Genomic DNA, 19,291 nt, shown 5'->3' on the forward strand with positions numbered 1-19,291 from the left:
AAGCTATCTGTTTTGAAGCTACAGAGGTTCATTTCTCCTTCCTTCCCTCTTACCAGGTCACTGCAGCCTTGACTTCCCTTCTCCAGCCCAGCTTCTTGTCCTTCCTAGGACACTTCCTGTCCCTTTCCTTCACCTCCACTTTTAAGGACTCTCTGATATAGTCCAGAGAACTCTATACTCATTTCTGGCATGATGCAGTCTGCTGTGCATGAAGCCTCAGAACCCACAACTGAGAACAACAATTGAGGATTAGAAGTGCCCAGGAGAAAGCAAAGAACCAGCTGAAGCCAGCAATAAGTCTTTAAAAGTATGGAGTTCTGAGGGCCTGGAATGGGGACAGGAGGCACAATGTGGTAGAGAAAGGAGAGAGTCAACATGAGGAAGAAGCCAGGTCCTGGGATGGGCAGGCAGGTTCTCTGAAACTGGACTAATTCCAACTTCTTCTTCTTTTTTTTTTAATTGAAGTTCAGGAAAAGCTTTGTCCTGGTTCTTGTGTTAGTAAAAATTGGTACATCCTGACCTGCAGCCAATAGCTTACCTCAGAAATGTTATCTGAGAGGTTGCACATGTAGTCTTTCTCTGCCTGTCATTAGACCCTTTCTACTCTCATCTATGTCTGTGCTCTAGGTCTTCTATCTGCATCTAACTCCTGATGGGCCCTCACCTAGTGTTTTTAGTTCTCACCAGTCTTGCAATATTTGTTGTTTTCTTAAAGCCCACTCTTGGAATGATGTAGGACTTTCTGCTTTCATTAAAAAAAATAAGTGTCTAGTCCCCATGATTTTGGAGAAAAGTAAAAAATTTGACCTCTAGAAGGCTCAAAAGGCCTAGTTTCAGCTTTTTTATTTAGGGCTTCACCCAGCCTCCACCCTGGATGTGGATTGCTGGAATCTATGGTTCCACAGCTTTGGGCCAGCCTGAAAAGTCAAGCTGTAAAGTGTCTGCTGGATAATTGCCCAGTAAGCACCAGCTTCAGCCTATCAGAGTGAAAGAGATGGCTGTAACTCTCTCCTACACAGTCACTTCACTTCAGCCTGACTCCATCTTCCCTCCATGCTCCTCTCTTTCTTCCCAAGTCCCCTCTTCTTAAAACTTCTTTCCTTCCCTAACGTCTGTACAACAAAACAAAGAACAGTAACAAAACATCATGGCACTAACAATCCATCACACAGTTCACTCTGTTATATCCCTTTCTCTCACACTTGTCTGCTTAGATCATAAACTCTTACCACCTATATGTACAGTAGCTAGAACAATGGACTCCAGTCTCATGTGGGGCCTCTAACTGCTACTCTAATACACATATATAATAGGGACCTTGGTTAGATCAGAAACAAACAGGGCCCCATCTTGCTCTCATTGACTTTAAGGGAAGTAGACTGGACCTTGACAGTTATGCTAAACTATGTGTTTTTGTGATAACAAATGTCCACTATGGATATTTCAATCACTTGAGAATAAAGAAATAAATAATAGGGTATGGAACTAATCCAGTGCATTACATAGGCTGTGGCTGTTCTTGCTCCTTCAACTTTAGTTTGTAAACTTCAATGTCAATTTCTGTTTGTTCTATTATTTAATCATCGTTACTAATTTTTTTTTGCATTCTCCTAGAGTTCAAGAGAGTAAAGAATAAACCAATGACCTTCTAAATTAAATGAGTGGGATTCCCATTCCTTTTGAATTGTCAATCTTTCTCTGAACTACAGACCAGACATTTTTTTTCCAGTATGGTGTATATAGTTGATAGGTTTAGTAAGTGCCATTTTTTTTTCAGTAGTTACATCTGAAGGTTATGGAACTGCAGTCACATTTTTTTTTTATTCCTGACATCTTATAGTTTTTCATAGTTTTTGCAGTTATAGAGGATGTGTTTATTTCATTGTAATCAGTAACTATTAAGCTCATGATTTACATTCACAAACAATCAATTTATGTTCATTTAGGCACAATACTGCAAGATGATAAGTCTTTTTGCTGTGTTTGGAAAGGGCAGTGATTCCACCATGAGAAACTGCTAATTTTAGTGGATCCACAGGAAGCTAAGGCCATCTCTGGTGAGATCAAGTAACTTAACACTAGTTCATGGGCCAGCTGATCCCCACTGGTAAGTCCTCCCTTACCAGCTCTGTCTCTGTAGCTGCACAAAGGAATTCTGCAACTTCACAGCACTGAAGATTTCTACACAATAGTTAATACAGCTGTGGGATGAGCATCTATTTATTACTTACCCCTTCTCCAGATGCAGATCCCTGCACCTGAAGTAGCAGCTGACTTCCCTTCTGTGTGGGATAGGGCAGTTTGTGAATTCTCTCTCTCATACACCTAGCTCATTGTTGGCACCATACAAACAACTCAATAATTCTCTTCAGATGGGAGAATGAGTGCTTACTTACATCCTGGTGGAAGTGATGTGTTCCTAAACTCAGAAATCCTAGTTGGCAGTAGAGATCATGCAGTGTTGTCTCAGCTGAACTTCATCAAACAAAAACAGTCATACTAGATATGGTTGTGGGGAAGAATGCTTTTTTTAAATCACATTTTAGAAGCATAAATGTTAAATAATAGACAAGAAATAGAAAGTAATGTTGATTGCTCAAGTGAATATAGTAGATTCCAGTAATCCATTTGTGAATTTGAAAGTGATTTTATCGTGTCAAACATTATACTCTTTTTTTATGTTCACTTTCCTTTGTGTTAAATCCAAAGGTCGCATTCCCCATTATCTGGTAATTACTCCTTTCAGTCTGTAAAGGAATACTTGTTTAAAGAACTGCTCAGATTGTCACACTTTTCAGGCATTTGCATGCTTTCTCCTTTTATGATCTGGCACACCTTGGGTGTGATGTGTAGGTGGCAGTGATGGTAAAACAGAGTGCTTGACTTTGATCTCACACTGGTACAAATTCGGAATAACTCACTGATGTCAGTGGAGCAATGCTGGTGTAAGCGAGAGCAGCATGAGGGCCTCAGAAAGACATTTCAAAACTATGTATTTTGAAAATGGGATACATTTTGTCTATTGCTGTGTCACACAGTCCTGGTAGAGCCCCCTCTCCTTCCCCCCGGCAGCTGAACACTCACTAGATTGGTGTTTGGGGGTCCCAGCATGCAACACCTATGTGCTCTTACACTTCCCTTGGTCTGAGTAGATTTGCAGCACTGTCTCATCTTTTGACCTCTCTTGTACATTTGTGGGCACAGTTACCTGTCTGTTACCCTTAACAGAAATCTGACCCCACCTCAGCTGTGTGAGGTTTACAGGGATAGATCTGAGTCCCCAGACACTATAGTAGCTGTAAAGATGCTGGTTCTGGTGGGACACAACTGAGAGTGCCAATTCAGGACAATTTGGTTAAAGCACGGCAGTTTCAGCCCAAGACTGGGGTTTCTGTGCACGCAGGGCCGGATTAAGACCTTTAGAAGCCCTAAGCACTGAAAAGATTATGGTGCCTCCCCATATGTAATTCAAAATAAAAACAATACTATACCGTAAAATAAAAATTTTATTTTTCGAAATGACACAAAACTTACATGTATGCTGAAATTAAAATAGCGTCTTTCTAGATTTTTCTGATTGCAAAATTCTGGATAAGTTCATCGAAGCTGACTCGACAAAGCATGTCCGCTTCTATACACAATAGGGAAAGTGAATCAAGTCTGTCCTGACACATTGTTGTTCTCTGAGGGTTTTTTATTCTTTTCAGCTGAGAAAAAGAGCGTTCTGCGGAGTAGTTAGTCATCATCAATGTTAGAAAAATGTGTAGTGCAATCTCTACATTTGGAAATACACATTGTATTCCGTCTTTCAATATTCTGTCATGAAGATCCAATGTGACTGAATTTCATTTTTCCTGTTTCATTAAACTTTGCACACGTATAACAGTGGAACTGCTGTACTTCTCCACAGAGATTCATGTTCAAGTCAACAGGGTATGAGTCAACTAGCTTTTGGGAACCTTGTAAATATTGTTTGTCAGAGAAGTCCGTATCATTTAGAAAAGAAAATCTACTTGATACTACTTTGGTCTGTAGTGGTCTGCTAATGATTGACAGAGGACTGCACATGTTTTCAAATCCAATTCTTTTTCTTGAGAGCTTGACTTGTGTGATAAAAGTGTTGTAAAATTTCATTCCACGTGGTCAACATGAATACAAACTCTAGTTCTTGCATCTTGTTTGCAATGTTTTCTGCCTCTCGTACAGTTTCTCCCTTTTGTGACTGGTCTTCAGCTATACTTTCTAATGCATCCACAATCTTTGAGTAGGACTCCAGAATTGCACTTGTTGCCAGTGCACGTACCTCCCAGCGAGTATGAGAAAGAGATTTCAGCACATGATCATTGCCCAAATATGTTTTAAGAACTGTCCATCGGTGTGTTCAGGCAGAGAAAAATGTATAAAGTAACTGGACTGTTGAGAAAAAACTTACTGCCACTGGACAACAATCAACAGCACTGCGGCCAACAAGACTGAGAGAGTGTGCAGCACATGGTGTGAATATGGCATATTTGTTCTGTTCTAAAAGCTTCTCTTTGTGGACAATATCTTGTTTGTTTGCCATTGGTAAAAGTCCAACATGATTTCTCAAATGGCTGAGTGTGGTGTTGACAATCATTTGGTCCACGATCTATCCAGTAAGCTACATCATCGGTACTGAAATCAACCCACATACCAGGATCTTTTCTCCTATTATTTACAACATGAGCAGGTTCAGTCTCTGACACATCCACACCTTCTAGAACAATATCTGTTTTACCACCAGGAGTAGGATGATCAGTTACAGTTTGACACATCCACATGTTCTGGAATGGTGTTTATTTCACCAATAGAAGAAGGGTCAGTCTCTGAAACACCTATAGGTTTTGGAACGATGTCTGTGCTACTGAGAGAAGATGTTGCTTCTGATGGATTCGCTTTGAAAAATGATTGCAGCTTTGGAAGATTTTTGGAAAATGTCACTAGTTTCGTTTTGTTTTTCTTCTGCCAGTTTACGTTTCTGTGATCCACTCAGTTGGTTACGTTTCATCCTGCCCCTTATCTGAACTTAAAAAAAAATTGTGTGTGTGTGTATAATTTAAATAAAAGGAAAAAAACAAATCAAGTGTATATAACTCAGAAGAATATATCAATAATAAAACAAATTTATTGCAATACATGACAGGATCTGATTTCCTCGCATTATTTTGATCTACGTTAGTAGGACGCCCCTCTGGTTTAGGTGGGGATAAGTAATAAAAAGAGGACAGAAAAATGGGGGAAGAGTGTGTAGTGGAGTGTAAGGAAGTTTAACAAAGTTCTGATTTTTCCCATGATGACTACTTTGATACGTGTGGGGTTTTTTTTTTGTGTGTGCCCCCTGCTTTGCTGGTGCCCTAAGCACATGTTTAGTCTGCCTATTGGGTAATCCAGCCCTGTGTGCACACCAAGGCAAACCAAACAAGCAAGACAGAGGGTACTTTAGTTTTGCCCCGCTAGCTAATCACAAGTCACACAAGCAATTCCCTTAGACACTCCAGTTTCCCAGTATCACCACAAGTGCCCCTTGTTATGGGGACAAATGGTCATGAAAACCAATACCCCAGTAAAAGAAAAAAGGTACTCTCGATCCCGAAGGACCAAGCCCCAGACCCAGGTCAATGTACAAGTTAGATCTTACCCATGGCAAGAACAAATCACATTGTTGCCAATCCTTTAGAATCTAAAATCTAAAGGTTTATTCATGAAAGGGAAAAAGATATAGATGAAGCTAGAATTGGTTAAATGGAATCAGTTACATACAGTAATGGCAAAGTTCTTAGTTCAGGCTTGTAGCAGTGACAGAATAAACTACAGGTTCAAATCAAGTCTCTGGAGTACATCCACAGCTGTGTCGGGGGAGGGATAGCTCAGTGGTTTGAGCATTGGCCTGTTAAACCCAGCGTTGTGAATTCAATCCATGAGGAGGCTATTTAGGGATCTGTAGCAAAAATTGGGGATTGGTCCTGCTTTGAATGGGGGGTTGGACTAGATGACCTCCTGAGGTCCCTTCCAATCCTGATATTCTATGATCAGTCCTTTGTGTAGAACTTCTGTTTGTAGCAAAATCCCTCCAGAGGTATGAAGCAGGATTGAAGACAAGATGGAGGCACTGCAGCAGTCTTTTATAATCTCTTGTCATGTGGCCTCTCTATCTCTGTTTCAAAGACAAGCATTCAGGCACATGGCAAGAATAAACCTCAGAGTTCTGTCCACAGGTATGTCCTTGCATATCTTGCTGAGTCACAAGGTGTATCTGCCTTCTCTCAATGGGTCAATTGTATAACTGATGGTCCTTAATGGGCCACCAAGCAGGCTAGGCAGAGCTGACACCAACTTGTCTGGGGTGTCACCCAGAAGCACCATATAAGTTTGAAATACAGACAGGATAGAGCCAATACTTATAACTTTAAATACAAAAATGATACATGCATACAGATAGCATAATCATAAGCAGCCAACCATAACCTTGTCTTAGACACCTTATTTGACCCCCTTATACAAGATTTGGTGCCACTACAGGATTTTGCTTGCAACAATGATCTATATGGTCCCAGTTCATATCGATAACGTCACAGTAGCTTAAGCACACCCTTTCTCAGAACTCCATCCTTGTGGGCCCTGCTTGTGTGTTTACAATTTACCTCTTTGAGGAAATGTAATAGTAAAAGCAAACACACTTAAGGTTTCCAAAAATCAATTATTTTTTACTTGAGCTAGTACAAGAAAATCTATAGAGCTAGGCAAAACAATAAATGCCTGTATGCATTTCCCTACCTCAGTTTTCTCACCATTCTGGTGGTGTTCTTTAGGCTTAGGTCAGAGTCCTTTAGGGAGTGCAGGATTCCCTCTCCTGCATATGGCTTCTTCTCCAAATCAGGGAGTCTCTCCCTCTTCAGAAGCCTGTTTTCTTTTTCCTTGGCAGGTCCTACCTTAAAAAGGACTCAGCTGCTACAAAAGCATGTTCCACTTTTCCCCTCTCCTGCCCTCATGCATAGGCCGCCTCCTTCTCCGCAACACGGAGTTAGTTGTGTGTTTGTATATGCTTGCATGTGTCTTCCCTCTCTTTGCTTTTTTTTCTCCCTAAAATGGGCAATGAGTGAGTTTCCTTTATAACCTCCAGATCCCTTTATCAAGTGACCTTCTGTTCAGCCTCATCAGGTGATTCAAGTCCCTTGCTAGGTGATCTGTTGCTTTGTTACTTCCCCACAGAGTTCAGACTTGAAAACCTCATTTGCCCAGGGCACTAGCCAACTCTTTTTCTAAGGGTGCTCCATCTGAATGGATGTTCAAATTTAAATGACCCTCTATTAGCCCTGTGCCAGGTGATTTCTCATGTCACCTCCTGCATATTTTATCTCAATATGGAGGCAAAATACGGGAGGGCTATGTCTACACTACAGCTTATGTTAGCATAAGTTATGTTGCACAAGGGTGTGAATAAATCACCCTCCTCAGTGACATAAGTTACACTGACATAGCGCTGTCCTCCCACTGACATAAGTGCTGGTGTGAACTTCTCCCGCTGACATATCTCTCTCCTGTCAGCTTAACTGTTCCAGCTATCACCCCTTGCAGGGGCTTTCTTCTGTTGTCTTAGGGTATGTCTACACTACCTGCTGGATCAGCGCGCAGTGATCGATCTAGTTGAGACATCATAAATAGACCCCTAAGCACTCTCTCGTCGCTCCTGTACTCCACTGCAGTGAGAGGTGCAGGCGGAGTTGACAGGGGAGTGGCAGCAGTTGACTCACCGCAGTGAAGACACCGCGGTGAGTAGGTCTAAGGATGTCAACTTCAGCTATGTTATTCACGTAGCTGAAGTTGCGTAACTTAGAACAGTGCAGCTGCACCACTGTAAACTCTCTAGTGTAGCCATGCCCTAGTGAAGCTCTACCTTCAAAATTAAGTTTTGCAGACTGACACTAAGACAGACCCCAATACCAACCAGCATTCACAAGTTGTACATAGATGGATTCCTCAAATCACACACTGATACAGCTTTTACAAATTGTACTAAAAAATGAGAGCTAAAACCAATTAATAACTGGAACTGGTTGAAAAAAACAATTTCCCTCCTGTGTGAAATCCTGACACTTCAAAAGTTGGTTTCATCCTGAAACAGAACAAAAAGTTAATCTTAGGATTTGTCAAAATTGAAGTATTTTGAAAATATGGAAAAAACTATAGTGATTATGAAAATATTTCATTTTGACCATTTTGAATCTTATATTACTATAACAAAAGCTGAAATAATAGTAAAATTAATTTTTAAAATATTTTTAAATGAAATACTTTCATAATTTCCCATGAAAATTTTGACAATCAGTATGTTCCTACAAAACACTTTTTGATTTTATTGAGTCTGCATTTTCTGACAAATGTTCTGCTGAAAATTTTTTAACCAGTTCTACTAACAACATTTAAATGAAGTCAGCTGTAGCTCACTAAAGCTTATGCTCAAATAAATTTGTTAGTCTCTAAGGTGCCACAAGGTGCTCCTTTTCTTTTTTAAAAAAATGGTTGTGCACCCAGTTATAGATTTACCAAACCAAAGTAGCGTTGGTGACAGACATAAATGGATTGAAAAAAAACTACCTATTCCAATTCACGCATTGTCAGCACCACTCATAATCATAGTCTTATTTCCTAGTTGCTCTAAATCATACTAATTTTCACTTTTGGATTGTTCCCATGATCATCTAACAGGAGTTCCTTCCCCACACCCCTTGGCTAGACTCTTAGGAGAGAGGCAACATTTTATGGACGCACTCAAACCAGAGCTGTTTATCCACTCCTTTCCCTGAATTTTGGGGATTTGGATAAAACGGAACCTGTGTCTGAACCACTCATTATTTTAGTTTCACAAACCTAAACTCTGACTGAAGTTTTGCAAAGTCAAAACCACCTGTACTCTTTGGCTTTGGCTTATAGCACAGAGCCATTAATCCAGAGACTATGGCTCTTTGTGGGTTCAGCTGAAATAGAATAAAGATCTGAATCAAAACATGGAGGTTTTGCAAATCCAAAACCATCCCAGTTTTGCTGCTCTCAAGGATTCTAGGTCGTGAGGTGCTGACTGACTTCTGCTGAGAGTAACTCCCAGGATGTAGGATGTTTGTTTGGATGTAGTCCTAGATACTGTAAGTAAAGGAATGTTTTAGTGGCTCAGATGAAATCTCACAGGAGTTCTTTCACTCCATTCCAACCCAAGTGACATTTCAGTATAATGACTATTGTTCTGTCCAGAACAGCAAAGAGGCTCTAGATCACTGATTCCTGATGCCAAAGGAAGTACTGTATGGAAATGCTGTGAAGTTGTCTGAAGAAGAACTGGATGAAGGAACAATTTACCCCATTGCAAACTGGACTATTAACCCCGGGAAACTTAAGCAATCTGATCTATGTGAGATTTTAAAAACATTTATTTTGCCTTTCTAGATTCCAGGCTTTCAGACCCCTCATGTTCTTCCCTCTTAGGCCCATTTTCATCTTTATGGTGTAGGCATTTTATTGACCATGAGAACAGATGGCTCCAGACTGGTCTGAGGTACTAAAGTACTCAAGAAAGACTTCCTCGAGAGAAAAAGACATCTTTTAAAAATTGGAAGTCAAATTCTACTGAGGAAAATCTAAAGGAACATAAATTTGTCAAGTCCAAGTGTAAAAGCATAAATAGTCAAAAAAAATTTGAAGAGCAATTAGCAAGTGACACAAACTAACAGCAAACTTTTTTTTTCTAAAGCACATCAGAAGAAGGAAGCCTGTCAAACAATCAGTGAGGCCATCAAGGTGCTAAAGGAGCACTCAAGGAAGACAAGGCTGTTGAGGAGAAGCTAAATGAATTCTTTACATCAGTCTTCATTGCAAAGGATGTGAGACAGATTCCCACATCTCTGCTATTCTTTTTCTGTGACATCTGAGGAACTATCTCAGATTGAGGTATCAAAAGAAGAAGTTTTAGAACAAATTGATGAATTAAACAGTAATAAGTCACCAGGACCAGATAGCATTCACCCAAGAGTTCTGAAGGAACTCAAATAAGAAATAGCAGAATTACTAACTGGTAGGTAACCAATCACTAAAATGAGCCTCTGTACCAGATGACTGGAGGATAGCTAATGTGACTCTGTGTGTGTGTGTGTGTGTGTGTGTGTATTTTGTTTTTTTTTTCTTCTTTAAAAGGCTCCAGAGGTGAATCTGTCAGTTAGTCTAACTTCAGTACCAGGCAAATTGGTTGAAACTATAGTAAAGGACAGAATTATCAGACACATAGATGAACATGATTTGTTGGGAAAAGTTGACATGGCTTTTGTAAAGGGAAATCATGGCTCTCCAATCTACTAGAATTCTTTCAGAGGGTTAACAAGCACGTGGACAAGGGTGATCCATTGGGGATATCATGTACTTAGAGTTTCAGAAAGCCTTTGACAAGATCGCTCACCAAAGGCTCTTAAGCAAAGGAAGGGGGTCTAAATTAGCTGTTACCACTCAGGGGAGAGATCTTGTAGTCATTGTGGATAGTTGTCTGAAAACAGCTGCTCAGTGTGCAGTGGCAATTAAAAAAGTTAATAGAACCATAGGGACCATTAGGAAGGGGAAAGATAACAAGACAGAAAATATCATAATGCCACTATATAAATTCATGGTATGTTCACACCTTGAATACTGGGTGAGTTCTGTTCAGCCCATCTCAAAAAAGATATATTAGAATTGGAACAAGGGGACAGTAAAGGACAACAAAAATGATTAGGGGTGTGGAACAGCTTTCATAGGAGGAGAGATTAAAAAGACGGGGACTGTTCAGCTTATAAAAGAGACAAGTGAGGGGGTATATGGTGGTCTATAAAAGCATTAATGGTGTAGAGAAAGTGAATAAGGAACTGTTATTTGCTCCTTCACATAATATTAAAAACCAGGAGTCACCCAATGAAATTAATAGACAGCAGGTTTAAAACAAATGTAAGGAAGTACTCTTCCACAACCTGTGGAATTTGTTGCCAGGAGATGTTGTGAAGGCCAAAAGAATAACTGGATTCCAAAAAGAGCTGGATATGTTCATGGAGGATAGGTCTATTAGCCACGATGGTCAGGGCTGCAACCCCATGCTCTAGGTGTCCCTAAGCCTCTGACTTCTAGAAAATGGGATTGGACAATGGGGGATGGATCATTCACTAAATTGCCCTGTTCTGTTCACTCCCTCTGAAAGCATCAGGCATTCGCCCCTGTTGGAACACAGAATATTGGGCTAGATAGATCATTGTTCTGATCCAGTATGGCCATTCTTATATTTTTATGTGAATGGGCTGAAGGATAAAATATACACATGTCTCATTTAATCCAAACTGCTCAGATTTTGTTTGCTTTTTCTAATTTTTTTCTGCTTAAATGCATCATTGGACAATAATAAGTCTTCAAATGAATTGAAAACTGGACAAAAATTTTTGCACAAACAAGTGATATTAAAAGTACAGCTTCTAGGCCTAGTGTGCAGGCACTGATGAATTTTGTGCCTCATGGAATGATAAATCCATTTTTGCTGAAGGATTACTTTGTAAAAGCAGCAGGTTTTTATCTTTATGACATTTTGTTACCACACACTTTTCAAATCAGCATGTTCATTTATTTCCTAAATATTATGAAGCTTATTTTTCATTTGGATACATGTGTCCTCATGTTTTTAATGGAGGTAGAAATGCATTTAACACAAATGATACAGAGGTTTGTGTGTATTTTAATAGAAACATCCCCAATATAAATTCCTTTAAAAGTACATTGGGAATTCATTGTGTTTTGCAAATGCAGAATTTGGATGCACTACAGTATTTAGAATATGGCAGGCACTGTTTCCATTCTCAGCTATTCACTTTACTTTATTATTTTGACTTATTGATTTTGAGTGCCTACTAATTCCAGGTGTGACTATGCAGAAATTTTGCACAGACTGAGTACAGTTACCAGATAGCAACTGTGAAAACACAAGACGGGGGTGAGGCGTAATAGGTGCCTAATAAGAAAAAGTCCCACAAAACCAGACTGTCCCTTTAAAAACAGTACATCTGGTCACCCTAGTACAGCACATAGCATTCTTATTGTCTTTAAGTTTGTGCTCCTTTCAACACAGATGAGTCAAACAGAACTGGGTGAGTTTTTGTTTTTGTCAGTTCACTTGGGCATCTTTATATATCAGAAGTGAGTAGTTTAGATCTTTAGGGTTCTCCATAGGCAACAATGCTAGAGTTAAGCTAATTGACAGTAGGGGTTGGAGCACATGTCCAGATGGTTAGTGAACTCTGTATAGCTGCACTGACACTGACTCTTAAATATAGAAAAGGGCGAGCTGAGGTTTACACTGATAAAGTTCATTCTGGTTTTATGTCATTTGGGAGAAACTCTGGCTTGTCCCTTGTCCTCGATGTAGGAATCCAGCTTGGAGCCATTACGTTTATCAGTGGCCGATAACTGTTGTATCAGGGCTCTTCTTGAGTATAGATAAACTCCAGCAGGATGTGGTAGAGTAAGGGGCAGAAAAACCTCAATTTGTGTTAAAAGTGTTTATAAAAAAGATAGTTACTAGTGAAAGAAACCTAAGTCCAGAGGAAAGAGTTGCTACTGAGGATTTAACAACCATCTAGACATATCTTCCAACACACTACCGTCAGTTAGCTTAATCCCAACATGATTGCCTATGGAGATCCCTAAAGATATATCAACTACTCATAAATCAAGGCACTCAGAATCACTAGTCACTTTTGAAAATTTAGGCCAGAGTGATTGTTCTATAGAAAATTCTAGACCTGCATTGGAGTGGCTGGATATCTTTTTGGAATGGGATGGTTATTTATCTTTATTTTGCTTTGGCTTTTCAAAATATTTTCCATTTATATATGAATGTCATCTGATCAGGTTTTACACTGGTGTAACTTCACTGCTTTCAACACAGTTAATCCTAATTTATGCCTGTGTAAATGAGAAGAGAATCAGGCCCATCTCTGTGTGTGGGGGAAGGGGTGGGGAAAGGGATTGTGAATATGAGTTTTAAAGGAAATAAACATTTGAGGTTAATCTAAATAACTAATGAAATTTGCTGTTGCTTCTGCTAAATACAGATGTAGGTACATTTATCTGGCTGTTACACAGTGTAACTCTTAAAGCCACAAGTTCTAAATGTGGCAGGAAGCTTGGCTCATGTCTCTATTTCCTAAAAGTTTTATTTTGATTTCAGTATCCTTAAGTAGTCATTGATTTTTCTAACTTAATTTCATTCCTGATGTATTTAAGATCAAGCCATCTTTGCCATCCATCTACAAATCACTTTGACTTTACAAGCCAGCTCTGCTACACAGCTACAAATCACTTTGACTTTAGTCAGGAAATTAGAGGCAGGTTTAATTTTTTGGAAAGTAAATGTAATTCTTAAATCACTTACCTCAGTTTTGAGTTTTACCTTGAGTTTTACCTTTACCTTACCTTGAGTTTTATGACTCAACTTGTGATTTTGTTTGCTGCATTTCCTGGCTCATGGACTCTGTCAAGGTAATCATACAACATATTGTAGCTGACTCAAATTCTGGCAATCAGATCAATTGTATTCAGGTTTTTCCTTGCAGAGAAAAATGCTTTGATTTTTTTAAAAAAAATTCTAGAATAATGCTGTTTCTTTTATCCTTAAAATGTGTAAATTCTAGTGTGTGTAAGAAAGAGTCAGGTTGAATACTATTAGAATAATAATGTAGCACCTTCCACCAAAACATCTCAAAGCACTCTACCAACAGAAATAAATTCAGCCTCACGACAACCATGTGAGTAGGCAAGTAGGATTTCTCCAGGTAAAATTTTAGAAGTACATCATGGAAGTGACAGGAATCTAAGTGCTATTGAAAGTCAATGGGATTAAGACTCCTATTTCACTTATGTGCTTCTGAAAAAGAGACTTAAGCTCTAAGTCACTTGGGTATTCTTGAAAATTTTACTCAGTTTGACTTGCCCAAGACCACTGAGGAAGTCTGTGGTAGATTCCCGGTCCAGAGTTTTAATTGCAAGATTTTATACACCCAAGCTGTTTAACAAGATGACCAATGGGTCATTCCAGACCTCTCTTAAAGTGGGTTATACAAAGGACTCATTCCTATAAACAAGGATTATTTCTCCAGACACTTGATCAAAGGAAAAAAGGGATTTTCTAATTTATTTGATCAATACTCTTATCAAAACTGTCTCACCTGATGTGGGGTTTCTAGGGATTCATTCATAACCTTTGTGAGGAAAAGTATTTTTATCAGGCTTGATTCTTAATTTCTTCAGACAGATTCTAAAAGGCATCATAGTTCATAGAATCATAGAATATCAGGGTTGGAAGGGACCTCAGGAGGTCATCTAGTCCAACCCCCTGCTCAGAGCAGGACCAATCCCCAATTAAATCATCCCAGCCAGGGCTTTGTCAAGCCTGACCTTAAAAACTTCTAAGGAAGGAGATTCTACCACCTCCCTAGGTAACGCATTCCAGTGTTTCACCACCCTCCTAGTGAAATTTTTTTTCCTAATATCCAACCAAGTTGTTTTCATGAAGCTGTCCTGAGGCTAATGGGTCCTATGAAGAAGGGAGTGGCTCCTTAGATCTTTCTGACATTGAAGTATTAGAAGAATGATTCATCATTTTTTATCTTTGACAGACACTCACTGGAAATTCATTGGAATCACAATTTGGTGAAATTATCTGCATGGAATCATATGATAATATATAGTAACATATGTGAATTTCAGATTCTTCATTCAGTCTTAACATTTGATGTTTACATCAACTTTAGGACTGCCCTAGATACTTTCCTTCTCAATCTTTTCATACTTTATATGTCATATTTGGACTATTGTCAAGTTTACATCATTCAGGGAATTAGACCAATCAGAGGGCCACATTTTCAGAGGTATTTAGGCATGTAGATTTCAATGTGAGTTTAGGCACCAAAACTGCATAGGTGCTTTTGAGAATCCACCTAGGTGGCTAACTGCATCATTGGGGCCCTAAATAACTTTGAAAATCTAGCCTAATATTCCTACAGTCCAATAGACCGATTCAGTTTCCCTTACTTGTATTAAGTGGTACCTTACTCTACAGATTGCTCCCTTGAAACCAACTGGGATATAGGGCTTTGCCAACAAATTCAGTATAGGATCAGACCATAGCTACAGAATAAAGCACTACTCAACAGAAGTAAGTCTGGCAGACTCTGGCCCTAGGATTGTTTTAGAACTGTGCAGAAAGATAAAAAAGAGACAACTATTGTATTTTAATCTGCATGTTAATGGAAAAGAAATATCCAAGTTAGGGATTTCTGGATTAGTCTGACACTTTAAGGGTCAAAAAAGACATTTGTTGAAAAAACTGAAGTTCATTGAACAACCGCAGAACCCCTGGAATACATGCATATCAACACCAGGTATTATATGGTAACTTCTCAGTGTGATGTAAATCAGCTGTGGCAGGGCAATTTTTTTCCTTCCGGCTGTTGTCCTTTCTCTATTTTTGTTGAGCCATCAAATATTCTCTTGCACCTGTTTCACAAGATTATTACAAAGTAGGTATTTCCTGCTTATGCATATATTTTAACTGTAGATTCTTTATCAATTGATCTGAAAACATCTCCACAGATATTTACAGAACTGACTCAGTTTTACTGTATATTTGACAGGTTTCTTATAATGTATCATTTATTGCGGAAGGAGAACTCGTCTAATATAAGAAGAGAGCCAATGCATTTTAAAGTGTGCATTGCTGCCAAAAACCTCATGCATATGGACTGATTCTGTGTTTGATGGTGTGCAATGGGAATACCAGATGTCAACTAATCTTTCTATACACAAGTTTCAAAAACACAAATTTATAGATAAGAAGTTACCCATTTTCTCCATGAGCTGCTGGAATGAAAACAGAGAACTATTGAGTGACAACATATAATAACACCCACACAAATGTAAGGCTACATGGGCAGAGATACTGTAGGTGAAGCAGTTCTGTAAAAACTTTTCTCTATGCCTGATGGAAAATCTTAGGGAATCTGAGAAGTATGTTAAACGCATCAAGTGCAGATTTAAAATGTTATAAAGCATTACAGACAAAAAGACAAAGAATTATGTACAATACCTCAAGATTTACAAAGGGGAAACATTTAAATTTTAAGCAAGTTATAACAGTTGTCCTAAATCATTTGGATTTTCACCAAAAAGGTTAAAGGTTTTAAATATTTAGCAAGATGTACCTTTTTAACCTTCACTCTTCTTGGGAGGCAATCTAAACTCTGCCCAAATCATTAAATGAATCCTCAGTGACCTCTGTACAATCAAAGTTTTATTTCTTTAGCATGCAAATGATATTATTAATGTTTTGAAGATATACAGCACAAAAAATCATCCACATTTCTAAATTCTGGGTTGAGATCTTTAACTTAGTTACTTTTATATTGCATGTGTATATATTAATTTAAAAGTTAGCATTACAATTAGATTGCAAAGACAAGCTTTCTTTGAAGGATAAAAAGATTAGTCTTTTCCAGAAAGCATATGTGCCCATATTGTGAACACACAGTGCAAGAAAAAGCATATTACTATGAAAGTATCTTTTTGCATTAACTCAGTAATGAATTGTGAGACTCCACCTTTTCTCTAATTCCACTGGGTCAGATATTGAGCGGTATTGAACACAGTTGCTAAGCATTGAAGAAGAGAAGAACACCTGAAGCTCTCACTGACACGAGTGCTTATCATGTTAGGATATGGTCTATTGTGTGTTGTCAAAGAATGGTATTTAGCATAGTTAACCAGACTTCATCTCCAGCAAAGCACCTGACTCACTTTTCAATGCCAGCAGACTTGTGAGGAATCCTGGAGACTTTGTGTTGTCTATGCTGCAGTATTTTTGGGGAAACCACACACTACCTCTAAGCCCTTTTCCGGCAAGTGCTTATGAGAGTGCTTAACTTTGACTCAGTCAGACCATTCATGTGTATCAAGTACTGTACAACTGTCAAACATGTTTGCAGGATTAGGGTCTTAGTTTTGCATGGAGTGATTGCATGTTAATTTGTTGCCCATTCTTGATAGCTCCCAACTATGGATGCATGCACACTGCTGAGAAGTAGGGGAGCTTACTGTTAACTCAACTTGTTTGGCATCACTGTGGCTTTATGTGGTTCTTTTAATGCCTGTCTCATCTTTGTCTTAGAAACAGTCCCAAACACCCAACTCCTCCAAACTCTGGGACACTTTGGATCTGAATCCAGGTCCAATCTTTGTGATTGGCTTGTGTCTGTATAATGAGCAAAACAAAGGGCCTGATCTGGCCCTCCATTAAGGTCAATATAAAGACTTCCATTGACTTTAATAGGCGTAGGATGGGACCTTAAATTCCCAGATGTGAATACCTCATCACTTTAGGGAAATTTGAGTTGGGAACAGAATCAGAAACCTCTTCTTTATAAGGCTGCACAGTTCTTTTTCTAGTTCACCTTTCCTTTAAACATATGCACTTACATTGGCTATGACAAAAATATACTAGAGCATTGACAAAAATAAATCAAACCCTTCCTGCAACAAATATTTGATATAGTTGATCATAGTTCTCAGTAAAATGAAACAATAACATATTTAACATCTAATAAACTCTTAACAATATTTCCAAGAATGAAGTTGCCCAGTTACCAAATGTATGCTTATATTACTGAAATGTTGTTTAAAATCATTGTTCCTGTAGTGGCACAAAGGGAATAGAAAGTCCCTTACCTCCCCAGCAAAAGGGGTGAATTGAGGATTCTTCAGAGAAGAAGCATGGCTGGAAAGTGGTGCATTCTGGTGATTCCAAACTGATGTACTTTCCTTTTGGGACCATAGATAGCTGGTCCAGTCTCATGCAGGTCAGTCAGAGGGTGTGATTGGCTCCCTGATAGTTGACTCTTGTTTCCATGCTGAGCTGATCTCCTCACATGAAAGAGTATTTGGCAATAAGTCATGTGCACAATGAGATTTATTTTATTTTTAAGGATGATTTATGATGATTCACAGATGCTTGGGAATGGTTTTAACTATCTATCATTTACAACCATAGAAATCCTTTGAGAAACTCTTCACTTTCACGTCTGTTCACAGCTTATTTCCATCTTACCTATCTGCTCCTGTTCAGGGTCAACTCCTGCCTCCAATCAATTCATGATGCCAGCCTCCACTGCGTAGTTAAAATTTCAAACAAGCACCTTTGTGCTTTCTCCCCTGCTGGCCCTCATGCTTGAGTGGTACTTTCTGTAAACCCACTTCACTGTTCTCCTTCAAATCCCTCCTTAAGACTATTCTTTGCTGTGATGCCTACAAAAACTTGACAACAGTTAGGCTGCCGGTGTGTGAGACCACAGCCTATCATGCCTATCAATATAGTCTCCTTGTTCATGGTACTCTTCCACTGATCTGTCTACATCCATCTGTTGTGTCTTGTCTTAAACTTGCATTGCAAGCATGGGGTAGAGATTATCTTCTTATTCTGTGATTTGCAGAGTGCCTAATATAGTGGGGTCTTGGTCCAGGACTGGGGCTCCTAGGCTCTATGATGATACATATAATAAATAATGTACTGTACTGCTGTCATAAATATAAAGGGAAGGGTAAACACCTTTAAAATTCCTCCTGGCCAGAGGAAAAACCCTTTCACCTGTAAAGAGTTAAGAAGCTAGGATAACCTCACTGGCACCTGACCAAAATGACCAATGAGGAGACAAGATACTTTCAAAGCTGGAGGGGGGAGAAACAAAGGTTCCCTCTGTCTGTGTGATGCTTTTGCCAGGTACAGAAAAGGAATGGAGTCTTAGAACTTAGTAAGTAATCTAGCTAGATACGCATTAGATTCCATTTTGTTTAAATGGCTGATAAAATAAACTGTGCTGAATGGAATGTATATTCCTGTTTTTGTGTCTTTTTGTAACTTAAGGTTTTGCCTAGAGGGATTCTCTATGTTTTGAATCTGATTACCCTGTAAGGTATTTACCATCCTGCTTTTACAGAGGTGATTCTTTTACTTTTTCTTCAATTAAAATTCTTCTTTTAAGAACCTGATTTCTTTTTCATTGTTCTTAAGACCCAAGGGTTTGGGTCTGTGTTCACCTATGCAAATTGGTGAGGATTTTTATCAAGCCTTCCCCAGGAAAGGGGGTGTAGGGTTTGGGAGGATTTTGGGGGGAAAGACGTTTCCAAGCGGGCTCTTTCCCTGTTATATATTTGTTAGACGCTTGGTGGT

The sequence above is a fragment of the Caretta caretta genome, chromosome 8 (genome assembly GCF_965140235.1).
Source record: "Caretta caretta isolate rCarCar2 chromosome 8, rCarCar1.hap1, whole genome shotgun sequence".
Lineage (NCBI taxonomy): Eukaryota > Metazoa > Chordata > Testudines > Cheloniidae > Caretta > Caretta caretta.